Below are 18,021 nucleotides of genomic sequence, written 5' to 3' on the forward strand. Positions count from 1 at the left end.
TTAAAAGAATATACCTAGAATTTTTTAAAAACTCAATCTGACACTTTCCATTAATAGCCTACCTTAATCTACTTACATTTATTTTATGTACAGGTATATTTGATTTTATTTTTATCACCTTATTTTGTGCTTTTTATTTTTCAAGGTATTTTTTCTTTGTTTCTTCCTTCTTTTCTTGTCCTCTTTTGCAACAATTTTGTTATCTTTATTTTCTTTTCCTCATCTCTACTAGTTGCAAAGATACACATTATCTGCTTGCCTGCTTGCCTTCTTCCTTCCTTCCTTTTTTCTTGCTTTTCATAAGTGATTACCTTTAAACTTTAACATGCATACTTAATTAGTGAACTACAATCAATAGTTGTACTCTTATCTGGAACGTTGAAGTTCCCTAGACTAATTACATATCATTGTTCACTTCATGTGTTATTTTTGTCTACTATTTTAATTCTACCTTATCTGACACCCAACGAATTAAGCAATACTATTATTGTGTATTTATATAGGCAGTGCTTATTTAGGCTTACTTAGATGTTAGTTAATTTCTTCCCTCAAATATGCTGCTTCGGCCTACTTCTTCGTTTCATGTTCTATTTCTTTCTTGAAATATATGAGGAATTCCATTAATAAGGTCGTAGATACTAAACTGACTCAGTTTTTCTTTTTCTGAAAATGACTTTTCAGCCACAATTTTAATAGATTAGCTTAGATTATAATTATTTTTGGTGTTTTTAAAAATTTTTGTGTCATTATGAAATTACTTTTACTAATCTGACTCAGAATTTATGCTAATATGATTTGAAGATATTTACTAATATCTTTAATTCGGAAAATTCTCAGCTTTTAGCATTAGAAATATTTTCTCATCCCATATTTTTCTATTCTCTCCATCTGGAACTTTTGAGGGTTATATACTGAAATTTCTAAATCTTTCTTCCATATCTCTTAATGTCTCTCTATTATTTTCAGGGCCCTTTCTGGATAATTTGTCAGGCTTTGGTATTAGGATAATACTGTCTTCATAAAACAAGTTTGGACGTGTTCATTCCTGAAAGAATTTCTGTAAGAGTGGAATTATTTCTCACCTAAGCGTTGATAGAATTCACTAGTAAATCCATCTGGAACTTGAATCTTCCTTGTGCAAAGTTTTAAATTAAAGATAGTAATTTCTTTAACAGATATATGGCAACTGAGATTTTTCCTGTTTTTTTTTTTTTTTTTAGTTTTGATAAGTTGCATCCTTAATAGTGAATTATTAAACTCTTCCCCAAACTCAGATCGAAAGTAAACAAGCTAATAACCATTATCATCCTACCTCTTAAATGTTATAATGGCTATCTAGACAGTCCAGTAAGGAAAGAAAATGGAAATGATGGTAATAGGATTGAAAAGAGCAGAAATCAATGAAATAGAAAATAAACTGTAGAGAAAATCAGTGAACCAAAAGTTGGTATTTTGATGCTGTAACCAGAAATTGACCCAATATTGTAAACTGACTATGCTTCAACAAACATATATATACAAAAAATAAAATAAAATAATTAAATAAATAATAAGCACGTTTATCATGGATTAAAAAATGAATGTACAACTTTATGTTTTCATAGACCTGAAAAGGCATTGATTGCTTCAGATATGTGAGTTATAAATGTTTACTGACCAGATGTGAATAAAAAATGTTTAGTTTCCTGAGAAAAAAAAAAAGTTGGTATTTTAAATACATTAATAAAATTGGGGAAATCCCTAGATAAGCTAATCAGAAAAGATAAATTGCAAATTTTCAATACCAGAAATCAAAAAAGAGGTATGATTAGAGATGCCACAGACATTACAAGCATAAATAGAGAATGATATGAACAATTTATGCAGCAAATTCAATAACTTAGATGAGGAAATTCTTACATAATATACAGTTCTTCCTATTCTGGAGCCTATATTTTATTCAATTCTCTGAATTTTGAGTCTTAATAAGCAAAAACTCAACATTACTATAAATTTATAAAAATCAAATTTGGCAGTAAGCAATGTTTTTTCCCCAGTTCTGATGTAATTGATATCTGAATTCTTTTATTTAAAACAAATAATAAAAACCTTATGTTTTTCAGATGGAAAGGATTCAAGAAGAGGAGAGAAACAATTAGAAGTCAAAATGCATTAGGAGACAACTCAAACATCTTGATAAACGTAAAAAATTATATGTATTTTAAATGATAAATCTTATAGAATATCATTGAAGTCAATCCCTATGAGGTAGGAGGGGTTATTGCCCTATGCTCAATTCTAGAAAGGCTTTCTATACAAGTTTGGCATTATGAGAGGGAACTATAAGTAATTCTAACTATTGCATTATTTTCCCATACTAACAAGCATTCTCTTGCAAAATATTCTAGTATTTTAGGATACCAGATTCTGATGTGTCTTGGTTGGCATTTTTGGGGGGTGGTTTCTCAAAAAGCTAAACACAAACATATGACCCAGCAATTCCACTCCGAGGTATTTACCTGCAAGAAATGGAAACATATATTCACACAGAAACTTGTACACAAATGTTTATAATAGGATTGCTTGTAACAGCAAAAAGGTACAAACAACCCAAATTTCACCACTGGATGAGCAGATAAAGGTTGTGATATATACATACAATGACATATTATTCAACAATAAAAAGGAAGTACTGATAGATACTACATCTTGGATGAACCTTAAAAACATTATGCTAAGTGAAAGAAGCCAGACACAAAAGGTCACATATTGTATATTTATTTTCATATGATATATCCAGAATAAGCAAATCCATAGACAGAAAAAGGATGGAAGAGGGCAAAATAGGGAGTGATTACTTAATGGTTAAGAGGTGTTTTATGGAGTGGTTAAAAGTTTTGAAACCAGAGAGAGGTGGTGGATGCATAACATTTGAATACACAAAATACCACTGAATTGTACACTTTAAAATGGCTACGTGAATTTCACCTTAAAGAATGTATGTATTTTTTTAAGTTTACGTTACTGCAACCTTATCCACTAGAGGGCGCTGCTTCCATTAAGAAATATGACTAGTACTTTTTTTGGCCGAGTAAGAGTTAGACTTGTAAAAACACTTTCTGCTTATTTTGCAACTATTTTAGATGTAAAAAAAAACAAAAACAAAAACAAGACTAACAATTGTACATTGAAAACATTTCTGGAAAAACAATGTTTTACATTTGAGTGTACCTCTTGAAGAAAAAACCAGTTTGTGAAGCATACGTAGTAAGATAAGATTCCCTTCCTTGAGGATAGTAGACCTCATGGTTCAAAAATTAAACGAACATGAATAAATTATGAAACTAAAGAAAAGGTTAATGGAAAGCACTTCAAAGACTCATATAAAACTAAATGAGCAAAGTGTCCAGGTATTCATATCAACACAAAGTTTCAAATACTTTTTCATTATTACTGTAAGAGAGTCTTGAAAGTATTTATCCATATTTTCATGAACACAGTAACGTTTGGTTTTCCAACGTAGCTCATATCTTAACTTCTCTCTCTGATTCATGAAATAATTAATCATGTATTAAAATTAATAAAGCTTCATTTGTTGAAATCATGTGAGGAATAAAATAGACTATAATCTTCCTGAGCTATTGTGGCTAGGACTTTTAACAAAGGAATCCAGAAAATGTCATGTATCCACACGTATGGAAATTTTATTTTCAGCTCCAAAACCACACAATAAGTTACTCTTCCTATGAAACGAAAGTCCTACTGCTACCATACACAGCACCTCCCAATTGTAGCAGGGAAAAAATAGCCCAAGAAAACATCGTCCACAAAGTAAATCTGATCCAAAGCATTCCGATTAGTACTATATAATGATAGTATTGTAAAGTGAGCAGTCAGCATTTCCCAAGGCACATTAACAGGAAGCAAAGCCTTCCTCAGGAATTAGCTGATAAAGGCTATAACGACCATACTGTAGCAAAAATCAGAATGATATCACCACTAAGTCATCTATGAAACAAGAAGCAGGCATACCAGAATAGATGATCTGGGACAAGACTCAATGTGAGGCCTGGCAAAAAAATCCAAAAATCCAGAAACATAAGCTTAATCATAGGCCTTTACTTAGGAACACCTGGAAATACAGGAGAATCTACTCTATAGTCAGTACCAAATCATGTGTAGATTTTCCTATAGTGCTTCAATTCAGACATTCTAAAAACCAACAAATGAAATATCCATTTGTCATCTCCATGAAATAACTTTCAGATATTTTTAAGATAGCATGTTGGTTTTCAACTGCTGACTAATAAGTAACCACAACATACTGGTTCAAACAACACATATTTATTATCTCCCAGTTTCTATGGGTCAGGAATCTGGGCACAGCTTACCTGGGTCCTCTGCTCAGGGCATCACAAGGCTGCACTCAATATTTCTTTGGATTCTGTGAAACATCTTTTCAATAAATCCCCTTTTCATTCATTTTTGTTTGTTTGGTCTCTTTTGAAAATTATATTAGTTTTAACCAGAGACGTCTTAAGTAAGACCATCAATAGGTTTTTGAGATGTTCTGGAGGCAAAAAAAAAAAAAAAAAGAAAGAAAGAAAGAAAAGAAACACAAAACGTCTGCAGGTAAATAATTACTTTGTTTCCTCACTTCTCACTCTTCAAGGAGGATACCTATCAAACTTAAAACTTTTAATAGCTTATAGTAGCTTCCTTTTCCACTCTCACCTTACATAGTTTCTTAGGGATACAGCAGATTTAAACTTAGATAAATTTATTTTCTGGGAAATGTTTTAGTATAAACTCATTGAAACCACCCACAGCAGCTCTGCAGCTTAACAGAGAGAGAAAAAATATAAACTTATAATTTTCAGTAGAAATAATTTAACATAAAAGAAAGTGACAAGTGCATTGTAAGGATCATGAAGAGATTCAGTAGCACTGAATGAGTTTATTGAGTATTCAATACAGCTTTTTTTTCATATGTAGTTCTTTTCTTTTTAAATTTTTTTAAACAGTGATTTATATATTTATTTAAGGGCTTTTTTTGGGGGGGTGGTAATCAGGTTTATTTATATGTATATTTTTAGAAGAGGTACTCAGGATTGAACCCAGGACCTCGTGTGTTAAGTGTGCACGCTACCACTTGAGCTATACCCTCTCACCCCCAATACAGCTTTTCTATGTATAAGCCATAGTTCATAAATTGTCTGACTCTACTTTGTTTCAAGATACATGTATTAAAAGACCATATACATAGATTTAATAAAACATAAATAAATTTGCCCTTTAACATTGTATCTTTTGCTGATTTTTCACAATTATAGAACCCTAAAGAATGAAGGGTTACACAATATTATTTTTGAAAGTTTTTAATCTAATAGTATTTTAACATTTCTATAACATAATTTTTTTAAAAACCTGAGGCTACTTTTTCCTTAGGTATTTTTCATTATGCTTCTTAATATGCTGAAAATATTTTGAGATGCATTAAAAGTATACCCTATGATGAAACTCACCTGCTTTAGAGAGTATAAAGTTGGATAGATGATAGATTGCTGATTCTTGCTCTTCATTGCTAAAAAATATAAGTCCAAATAGGCTACAGTGAATAGTTAAAAACCAACAACTACACGTATTTCTGTTTGAAGTTATCACTGTATTTCGTACTTAGTCATTGGAATAACAACTACTAATAGCACAGAAGCACATGTCCCCCCAACCTGCCATGCTGCCATGGGCCACGTGGGCCTGTCTGCCTCGGGGCCTGTTTTGCCCTCCCGGGTGGCAACACTGCCAGTGGTTATTGCTCAGTCTCGACTACTCGTTTTCTGCCCACACTTTACCTCAACACAGAGGAGTGATTCAAGTCTCCATTGTCACTCATTTCTTATGCCAAACTCAGCAGTGAAATGTGGCAGGATACACACTCACACATGTAAATTGGCAACGAGCCCAAACTTGAGAGCCTGAGATCCTGCCACCCCTGGGTAATCGTCTGAGTTCACAGGTGATGCTCACTCAGCAGCTTGGAGGCTGGGGAGGCAGAGTCCTGTGGGGAAGCGTGGCTGTGTGCTAGGAATAGGTGAGGGAAGCCTTTCCAGTTAGCTAATGGTAAACATGGAAGTAACTGTTCCCTGGGTAACCTGGGTCTGACACCATGGCCTCCGGGTAGTCTTCCTGATGTCTCAGGGTTGGAAGTCTGCAGTCCGTCTCTCAGAGTCTTACTAGATTCTACTTGGTCCTATATTCTGATTAGACCTGGGGGAATCTGGATCATGCATTTTGAATTTTATATACATTTTATTATTTTCTTAGGTAAAAAGTCCAGAAGTAAAATTGCTGGGTCAAAGATTATAGTTAATTTTATCATTTTTGACACACATTTTCAAACTGCCCTAGAAAAAGAATATAACTCGTACCAAATATTAAGTCCTTTTCAAAGCTATAGAAAACTTGTAGTGGCACAGGAATAGGTATAATAATACAATTATATTAATTCAAATCCAGAAATAGATTTAAATATGCATAGGGATTTAAGATATGAAAGATGATATTTCATATCATTTGGGAAAACATGGATTATTTAATGCATATAGTCAGGGAGCTGTATAGTCATCTGAAAAAGAAGTGAATCCCAATCTCCCTCCTTATAACAAAATAAATTCCAGATTTACCAAAATTTAAATATTAAGCGGGAGGTTATAGCTTAGTGGTAGAGTGTGTGCTTAGCGTGTATGAGGTCCTGGGTTCAATCCTCAGTACCTCTATTTTAAAAATCAAATAAATAAATAACCTAATTACCTCCATCCAAAAAATTTTAAGTATTACAATAAAAATATACAAATATAGAAAAAAACACAAGTCTTTTATTGGTGTTATACTTGAGTAGAAAATGACTTTCCAAGTATGCAAAAATCCCAAAAGTCCAAGGAAAATTACTGATTTTCTTGAGTATGTATAAATATTTTTTGAAAGACATGTATATGCAGGAAAACATTCAATAAATAAATCCACAGGAAAATAATAAAGTGGGACCATATTTTCAACACAAATGACAAAGAATTTCTTTTAAAAAATAGTTCACAGAAAACAAAATACAAAAAAAAAAAACTAATAAACATCTGATGTTTGGCATCACTAGTACTTAAAAATGCAAATTGAAACAGCACAGTATTTTTTAACACATTATATTGGCAAAGATGAAAACATTTGATAACATCTAGTCTAGTATGAGTGTGGAAAAACAGGCATTTTTTTTAAACAAGGTTCTTGTAAACTGAAATAACATTTTGGGATGGAAAATTCACAGTATTTATGACATTTTAAATTAACATATATCTTTTACTCAGCAAATCCATTACTAGGTGTTTATCCTATAAATAGATTCACTCAAATATATGTGATAACGTCAAGAATTGTCACCTTGCATTATTTATTATAGCAAAGAACTGGAAATAACTTAGATGCTTGTCAGTAGAGTTCTGGTTAAATAATGTGACAATTGCTTAATATGATACAATGCAGCTATTAACAGAATGAGGCAGATTTGTATTAACAGAAATGGATAGTTGCTGTAAGTAAGAAAATAAAGTTAAAGAATAGCATATTTAGAATGAGTTATTTGTGTAAAAATGTATATATAAAAAGACGTATTCTAATTGTAATGAGGTATCACCTCACACCAGTCAGAATGGCCATCATTAAAAATCCACAAATGATAAATGCTGGAAAGGGTATGGAGAAAAGGAAACTCTCCTACACTGTTGGTGGGAATGTAGGTTGGTGCAGCCATTTAGGAAAACAGTATGGAAATTCCTTAAAAAACTAAAAATAGACTTACCATATGATCCAGCAATCCCACTGCTGGGCATATATCCAGAGGGAACCCTTAATTCGAAAAGATACATGCACCCCAATGTTCACAGCAGCACTATTTACAATAGCCAAGATGTGGAAACAACCCAAATGTCCATAGACAGATGACTGGATAAAGAAGCTGTGGTTTATTTATACAATGTAATATCACTCAGCCATAAAAAAAGAATAAAATAATGCCTTTGCAGCAGCAATATGGAAGGACCTGAAGATTGTCATCCTAAGTGAAGTAAGTCAAAAAAGAAAGAAAAATACCATATGATATCACTTCTATGTGGAATCTAAAAAGAAAAGAAAAGAAAAGAAAAGAAACAAATGAACTTATTTACAAAACAGAAACAGACTCAGAGACATAGAAAACAAACTTAATGATTACTAGTGGGGAAAGAGGATGGGAATGGATAAAATGGGAGTTTGAGATTTGCAAATACTATCTACTATATGCAAAATAGATAAACAACAAGTTTCTACTGTATAGCACAGGGAACTCTATTCAGTATCTTATAGTAACCTATAATGAAAAAGAATATGAAAAGGAACATATGTGTATATATGTATGACTGAAACATTATGCTGTACACCAGAAATTGACACAACATCCTAAACTGACTATATTCAATTTAAAAAAGAAGATATACATGAAACTGTTAATTTTTTTACTTCTGGCAGGTAGAAATGGAGGCTAGAGGTTGGCCTGGAAACTTTCATCTTTTATATTATACTCATTTGGATCATTTTGTTTTGGCCACAAGCATGGGTTTTTGTTAATAGAATATTTTTAGTAGATTTATTAAAGGATGTTCCAATCTGTTCTTTCACTTGTTTGCCTTTTTTCAAGATATCTTCCTAATAGGAGTGGATAGTTCTTGAATGGCTTCATTCAGACTGATCAAAGTGGAACATCAGGGAGAGGAGGAAGTACATCGGCCTCTTACTGGGTATGATATTCATTCTGTTTCCCTGCTTCCATGATTTTCTCTAAATTACGTGATTACAGAGGCCCTGAGTATATCCCCTAGCCTTAGTTCTGGATCGTGCTTCTTAAACTCATAAAAAACATGACTCTTCCAATCCCCACCACCTCTCCCTTCTCTTTGCTTTTTACTCGTCAGTAATCAAGTCACTGACAAGTGACCCTGGATCAGTGGGTGGTGCCATCTGTTGGTCAGAAACAGGAACTCAGTTAGACTACCTTAGGTTGTGTAAGTTTAATAAAAGGATGTGTATGGAAATTAGGGAGGCAAGAACCCCACAGGAACTCAGGAACAGCTGAATGGTTGAGAGGCAGTGAAACTGAACACCATCAGTTAGAATTATCCACAGAGTATTAGGGCTTATTTATTTGGTCATCTCATTAACTGAGCACATCCTTCTGGGGCGATTATGGAGTCTTATCTCAGCTGGTACCAGCCCCCAACCAGCTTGTTTGTCTCATTTGGAGCTTTTTCTTCATGTCTTCACCTCACTCGTGGCTCTCATGTCCCTGCCTCCATGCGGCCTCCTGGATACCTTCTCAGCTTTTGTTCCCACATGTTCTGCTCCTGCAGATTCTGTTTCCTAGGATAAGTTCAGGAGAAGGGATCTCACTGACCTCATGAGTTACCCATGCTTGGAGATTTCCTAAGCCACTTTGGTTGGTTGCTTTTGAGACAGAAACCCACCTTGTGCACATAAAGGATTGGAGAATACAGAAATAACTTACCATAGGTTGGGGCCAATGTGTTAAAGGCATTTTAAGTTAAAGTAAGAGAATTATGCTGGATTCTTTGCCTAAATAACTTTAAAAGATCTCTGCAAGAAACTGTGGAATTTATATAACAATAAGAAAATGATACTTTCACTATTATTATTTAGACCTCTCTTTCAGCTGTATAATTAAGTAAAAGCAATGAAAAACTTATCTGATAAGAATATTGTATCTGATAAGAAGTTGGCCAAAAAACATTAGAAATTATCAAGTCTGGAAGAAATATTATGTAACTTATTCTTCTGATTTTCTGGTTTACATATATATTTTATAATGTATACAATATACTAATACTAATATATTATTAGATTGGTAATTATTAAGTAGACATTTAACTAGGGATATGTTTTAAAATCAACTGATAGTGTTTACATTCAAAAAGATTATAAGCTACTCACCTGACTGTTAACTTTATGAGGTCAGGCTGTTGAGAGCCTCAGGGACCAAAGCTGCCAGTGTCCCCCCATAGGACAGGCCACGGGGATCTAGATGGTACCCACTATGTGGCTGGTGCCAGTACTGACTCTGATGGCCCTGACCTTCTTCATTCCCAGCTTTCTCCAGATGTCTCAGCCAAGCCAGTCTCCCCAGCAATCCATTCTGTGTGGTTACTCTCCATTTCTTTTTTCTCCACTGTGTTGCTGTAGACTCTTAATTGAGCTCTTAAGCCCTCCCGGGGCTCTTTTTGTTCATGAATAGCAGTCTGTTTTGTACGGGAGGGTGAAAACTGGCATTTCCTACTCTGCCTTCTTGCTGAAGTCCTAGATCTGTCTTTTACTTATCACACAGAATATTTAAAAGACACGTACTTAAGGATCAGTATTTAATAAAATTAATTTTTACTGCTTCATGAGGAACATTCTGAAGTGAAACTGGCTTTTTCTTTCTTTCTCCTGCAAGTTTGTGGCAATAAAAATAAAATTACTAAAACTGGAGAACAGCAGGATGCCACTGAAGGTATTTTTGCTAAAGCACCAGCAGTTTTACCCATTAGTGCTTCTGCATCATCTATGCAAATGTCAACAAAGTAAGAAAAAAGCAAACAATGTCTAAGTGTTATTATGAAAAGCATTTTGACCTCATGGACCCCTGAAAGAGTATTGGGGAACCCAAGGCTCCACAGCACACTCTGTAGAACTGCTAATCAAATAGCAGTCCTTGTTGCTTAGTGGTGCTTCCACTAAAATATAAGCTTCCTAGAGTCAGGTTTATTCTTGTCTTGTTTGTCCTTTTAACTTTTTAAAATTTTTTAGGGGGGTGAGTAATTAGGTTTAATTATTTACTTTTAGATGAGGTACTGGGGACTGGGGATTGAACCCCAGACCTTGTGCATGCTAAGCTCATGCTCTTCCACTGAGCTATACCCTTCCCTTATTTGTCATTTTAGTTTTATAGCACAGAAAAGTGCTCGGCATAAAATAGTATAAAATAAATATACATACAAATATACATTTGTTAATGAATGAATTTAATATTAGTTGTATCTGAAGCCGGCAATTCACTGTTTTGCTTTTAGTGTTCCCCTAATAAATGTCTATCAGTCATTCCCCTGATAAATGTCTATCAGTTATTTTGGCTGATAAGGTAAAACAAACAAACAAACAAATAAACAAAAACAAAGACTCTATAAAGCTGGTCTTTTAAAAGGCTTTCCCTGCATGTGACTATAGCCTAAAAATTACATAGTCAGAAGAGATTTTCTCTAATTCCTTAGAGCAACTTAGTCTTGTGCCTGAAAGCTAGAGAAGTCACCTCTGATGCATGCTCTGGTAACTTCCCATCACTGAGCCCTGCAATGGAAGGTCAGCTTTTCCATGGCAACCTCTGTAACAAATGGTGCAAAACACATTCTTTCCTTTTTTTTTTTTTTTTTTTCCTTCTCTTTCTTTTACAAAAGCTTCCTTTAAAAGGCAGTGGGGAGGGTAATTATAAAACATTTAATGTCCAATTGCCTTTTCAAGTACTTTTTTTTTAAAGCCGAAGTACCTGCTTCTTATTTCAATTACTAGTGGCTGTGAACAATAGAGTATTTCTCACCACAGCAACTCTAACTGTATTTGGTCTGTAGTGAACTTGTCTGATGGAGAGCATAACATCCCCATCAAAAGCCACGCTTGCAAGGGCAAGTGTCTCCCCACCTTTGCACCTGCTGTTTTCTCTGAAGAGAATGTTCTCTCCCCCTTTCCTGACAGGTAAAACATTACCCGTCATTCAAGCCTTAACTCCAGTCTCACCTCTTCTCTTTGTCTTCTCCATATGCAAGTTATTGATACATACCATACTGTAGCACTTATCACAATGAACTTTAGATCTTTACCAGCAGGGATGATGTAATTGTCAACTTGGGGTCCACAGGACCTGGTACAGTGCCTGGAACAGAACAGATGTTTAACAAATGGCCTTTGGGACTGTTGTTGTTGCTGTTGTTTTAAGTCAACATCATTATCCTGTTGAGAGAATCACAGCAAAGTTGTTTTATCATCTAATTATGATGCAGATACATCGGGATACACTCCAGTACAGCATTATCACCTAAGAGAAACTATATTTCACAAATGCACACAAAATCACTAGATTTCATAAATTTTACAAAATCACAGGATTTTTTTTATATAAATCCTGGCAATCCATGGCCCAGTCTTGCCATGAGTAAGTGCAAAGAAATAGTAAAGTAGCAAGAAAAATGAAAAAGGCAGTTCAGTTCTTCAGGGTTTCCCAGAAACTTCAAGGAAAGAATACATTCATAAAGAGAACAGTTCATCTCCTTGTCCTGCCGGCAAAGAGTGGTCCACGGGCCAGCAGCACTAGTTTCACTGGGAGTTTATTAGAAATGCCAAATCTCAGTTGTTAGCCCCCAAATATATATTTTAACAAAGTTCTCATAAGATTTGTATGCTTGTTAATGATTGAAAAGCACTGATCTAACTTCTCAAAAATCACCCTTATCCATTCCTCTCATTTTCTTTAGAGCAGCTACAATCCCAGATCTCTGATCTGGGACTGTTTTGTGATTCTAATTTCTGCCAGTGGGTAATAGAGATCTTTCTGGAAAGGAAAACAACCCCCCACGTCATCTCCATCCTTCCTCAGAGGAAGGAAGGACTGTGAAGGTAAGAAGAGAAGACTCCTGGGAAGGATGAGGAAGAGGTAAAGCAACACAGCAGAGGGAAGATGCTTGCAGTTGTGAGTGGTTTATTCCAAGACATCTAAGGTTTGTTGTATTGTCATGAAAAATAGAACAAATTTTATTTTTAGCTTTTTAAAAAGTGTATGCTCTTGAAGAAAACTGCTTGCCTATTAGAATTCAGATTACTCTGCTCAGATTCACTGATTTACTCTAATTGTTTTATTTCAGCTTATCTGTCTGTGATCTGTGATTGAGCAACTCAGAAGTGTATTCCAAAAACAAAAAAGTGTTTTTCCCTATGCTTATTGAACTGTTGACTTGCAGTTCTAACTCACTACACTTAGCAAAAATATGAACTTCAGTAAGAATCTGATACAGATGATCTAAGGAGCCTTAGATGTTGACTTTTCACAATGGAAGCTGTCTTTTTTTTTTTCATATATTCATAGCTTGTTACTTTATATTAAAGGGATTCAGAATAAACCACTGTGGCATAAAAATGATTTTGAGCTGAAGACATCTGAGTTCCTGAAATCCCTTATTTGCCTAAGAGTAGGGACTCCCCAAAGAACCCAATTATCACAAATCACATCCCCAGGAGCAACGCTAATCTCTTCTTGGAGACCAGAAGTCAGTAACACACCCAGACATTGCTACAAAACCATCCCAACTCCCATCTATTCTCCTAATGCCCATTTATCTTTCAAAAAGTTATTTGTTCTTCCATAAGTGGCCTTTTAATTCCCTTCTAAGGGGTCATTTGTTCTCCCAAATGTGCCACTCTGCCCCTCCCCACCCCCTCTTAAGAGGGTATATAAGCCCCAAATTCAACTGCCTCCTTGAGTCACATTCCTTTGTGAACTCCCATGTGTACATATGTAATTAAATCTGTTTTTTTTTTCTTGCTAATTTTTCACTTATCAAATTTGAGGCAATCTAAATTGGTATTAAAATGGTGGACATACTCAAACCAGACTTAGTATGATTTAACCATTATACACTTATTTATTGAATAAAAATTTTGGCAAATGTGAGGTGAATTCACTCTGCATAATCAGTAAAACCACAAGAAGCCTGAACTAGCATCAGGGACACTAGTTGTGCATTTACTTGACGCTGATTCTTTAACCATTCAGGGGTCACATGTTGGTGTTTTTCCTCAGCCCCATGGTATTATTAAAAGAAACAGTGAATTTGAATACGTTTAGGAGAGGCATTTTCTCTGGTTTCATATCATTCCCACTATGCTTCAGTGTCCTACGTGTTTACATCTTACCTCTTATTTTTAATAACTTTCCAGCCCATTGAAGACAGTTAAGCAAGAGTCTTCTGATTTTAATTAGATTGCTCAAGATAACTGTAAGATACCTGCTAAAGTCTGAGTAATATCATCCTAAACAGAGAGCTAGGTCTAAATCCATATCATTAAATTTCATTTCAGCAGATTTTTGTTATGACAACATTATACAAAACAGCACAATAGTACTCAAATTGATTTTCTATATTAATAATTCTAAAATTTTTGAGGGTAACACACTAATAAGAATGTGATAAAGGCCATATACCTTCTCTCTAGCAAAATGTGTTTGCTTCCCTTGTCCCCCAAATATTCCAAAGCAATTTCAAGTTGTTTACGGGCTTCCTAAAGCCCATTTGTAGATTCCTTTTTTATTAGGTACTTAATATGGTTAAAAACTAAGTAACTTGTAGTTAAAAAATTGAGCTTTTGAATAAGCTACTACATTAAATGTGTGTTAGTGTAATACTGAAATTATCATGGATCTTAGCACTTTTCCTTTTTGTGTGTTTTCTCAAATTGAATGTTTTAGACTATAAATTCTTAAGGAAAAGACTATATCTATTACATTTCTCTCCCAGTGCAAAGCATAATTCCACATCTGGTATTATTACTAATAATACTGCATTACTAATCTTCATTATTGATCAAGTATATCCAAAAGATGCAGACAGGTTGGAAAGCTGATGTATCAACATATTTGGAATGGCCAAAGCATAGATAAAGAAAATGTTAAGGAAAAAAACATAACAGAACAAAGGAACAAAATGGGCTAAAACACAAATATGAGGAAGCAAAAAGCATATATGGAAAATGGTAAGAATCAAGAAAGATCCTACAGGACAGCTGTTGTCCAACTGTGTTCCAGGAAGCCCTAAGGTTGAGTAGAAGTAAATTAAGTATCATGATAAAGGGGAGGGACGCTAAGTAATCGGATCTTCAGAGGGCCCTTCAACACCTGGAAAACTAGAGCACTTTTATTTTTGTTTCTATACATTTTGGGTTCCATATGTAATTTATTTTGAAAGAAAAAGTTTCCCACTGTTGAAGCAAACAAAAAATAGTCAGTGTTTTAGGGTTGTTGTTGAAAACTAAATTTATCCAGCTTAAGGAAGATAAAGATGATTTATTATAAAGAAACTAGGCATTTCTCAGAAATGAAGGACAAAACTGTGGGCAAGAATTGAGCCTGCTACTCCAAGGGTGAGAATTAATAAAGCCTCAGAGAGAAACCTGGAAATGGAAATTCAGGAAATGGAAAAAAATCAGTTCGGAAAGCATGCTTTCTCTGCTTCTCAGAGCTATCTTTCTCAGTGAACAGACTTCATTATTCTTTTTTTCTGCAAAGAAGTTTTATTTGCTTCTTTGTTAACATGGTTGGCAGAAGCAGCCAGATCAAAAAGCTACCAGGCATTTCCACGGTGGGCTGGCTGATGGAGCCATGATCACAGGTAAAAAGGTCATAAAGATTAAAGAGAAAAAAGATAAACAGAGAATCTGTGACTTGTGAGATGATACCAATTGGCAAAATTTATGTGATTGGTCTCCACTTCCACTGCCTCCTGGTGTATACACCCTGCATAATCCCCTCCCCTTGAGTGTGGATAGGACTGGTGCATGTGATGGGTTGGCACTCCAGCAATTACATTATGAATCAGTTGACTTTGAGTTAATAAACAATGGAGATTATCATTCCTAAATCTGATCTAAGGAAGATGAACTCTAAAAAGAGGTGGAGTCTAAGAGAGCCATTCTGCTGACCTTGAGGAATGAACCACCATGAGTTTTACAAGGAAATGAATTCCACCAACAGCCATATAAGCCTGAAAGAGAAGATTCCTGGACCTCAGATGAGACTCCAGCTCTGGCTGACACCTTGATTGCAGCTTTGCCGGCCTTGAGCAGAGAATACAGTAAGTGGTGACTGGACTTTGGACCTATAGAAACTGAGATAATAAATGGACGTTGTTCTAAGCCACTAAGTCTGTGGTAATATTACACAACAATAGAAAACTAATAAGCCTATCTAGAGGAGGTGCTGGAGTTCCATTCTGGTAATTATGACATAAACTTTCTGAAAGCATTTATTTGATGCCAGTGCTACTGTTCCCTCTGAAGTGGTGAGAACTTCCCTCTCTACCCACAGTGCACACCTTCCACTAGTACAAACGAAACTGTCAAAAACCTAGTTGTGTGATAGCTTTTCCCTTCAGGTAAAAAGATATATGGGGTACATTTCTATGTGTCCTCTCTCCAACTAGATTATACATCCCATTTGATTCTGTTTAGGGGGAGCATGTGTTGTATAATTTTTGTAACTATTTAAAAAGTATGCTGCATATTGTTTAAAGTCTATTCAAGTGCATAATGGAAAAGCAAATGACATTTTGTTCATTGGTGAGTCTTTCACCAATTTCCCAAAGACGGTTAATATAATTTAGTTTAAAATATTCATTCTATTTCTAGGACTTTCAATTTCAAGATCCTGATTAATAGCCACTCAACTATAATGCCATTATCTTTTTTGACACTAAACACTATTTACTCACAAAAAGAATAATAAATGTCAATTACTTTTAGTCCAAGAATTATTTAGTATTTATAAAAGTTTTTAACAGCTACAACAGGTAGCATTAATACAATGCTTATAACACCCAGATAATTAATATTCACTTTATTATCATCAATTGATATATATACTTCATAGGAAAGAAAAGAATTTCTAACTTGACTAGATTTCTAAGGGAAAATATTTTCTCAAATCCAATTTTTCAAAAGTCAGATCTGCAAATTTTTTAACCTACATATTCAAATCAGTAAGATATTTTCAAACAAATATCCTCAGTACATGTAAATTTATTTATGTTATAAATAAAAATATTTCCATATCCTTACATTACAAAGGATGCAATAGAATTTTTTAAAAAATGAACTGAGGAAAAAAATGTTATTTTAATAATAAATTTAAAGAGAACAAAATACTTTTTCCTTAAAAATAAATAATATATTTATGTTATAGGGACAAAATTAATATTTCATATGTCTCATTATTTATAAAAATATTCTGGCCTAACACTTTATAGTATAGTGCAAGTATGAGTTTAAATTCAGTTTACTTAGATACTTGGGCTTCCTAGTCCATCTTAGCTGACAAAAAATGTTGCAGATCCAAATGGAAAAAACATGTCTGTTTTTTCTTTGCTTACTAAATCATCCCACTCATTTCTCTATGTAGTCCACTAAAAATTTTTGTTGAAATTCAAGCACATTTAATTTTCCCTTAAGTCCATTAGTTTTTCTTGTAAACTAATCAAGTGTTAATTATACCTTTAAATAATGGTTCAAAACCCACTGAAACTCTTTTGAAGATTTTTAATCAGGGTAGAAAATTTGTTTTCCATGTTCTTAAGTGTGCAGATTTTTAGCAACAAAATTATGTAATGATGGAAACATCCGTTTTCAAAATGCTCTTTCTGCAGCCTGCATTTATTTCAGAAAAGAGTTATTTTCTTTTTATTGAGCAACTTCTTGGATCTTAGTAAATTATTCCTCTTAATTAGGTTGGGAAACAGCTTGCATTAAGAATAGGAAATGTGTCAGCTAGGCCATTTTCAAGTGGTTCACTTGTGGTTGCATTATTTGCAATGTCTTCAATCAATTGCAATTCTTTTTAAGCCACTAGTCCATTTTCTGAAGGGTTAGGTCAGTGAAAACTAGAGGAAAAAATCCATATGTCCACCTAAATGAGTCCCAATGAATTGCTTTGTTGTAATAATACTTGAATGAAAATGTTGCCGTTGACCCTTCCTCCAGGTTAAAGATCCACCTTGCCTCCTACAGTAGGTGGCCCTTGACTGCCCCTAATGATGTGCTTATTGTGGGGGCCAGAGTATGAGTAAAGCCTAATGCCTTTCTTAGTTTTCAAATGAAATAAAATAATTCTGGTTTTTCTTCCCCTATTTTCAATAGATATCTTGAACAACTCAC

This window comes from Camelus ferus, chromosome 5, assembly GCF_009834535.1.
Source record: "Camelus ferus isolate YT-003-E chromosome 5, BCGSAC_Cfer_1.0, whole genome shotgun sequence".
NCBI classification, from domain to species: Eukaryota; Metazoa; Chordata; class Mammalia; order Artiodactyla; family Camelidae; genus Camelus; species Camelus ferus.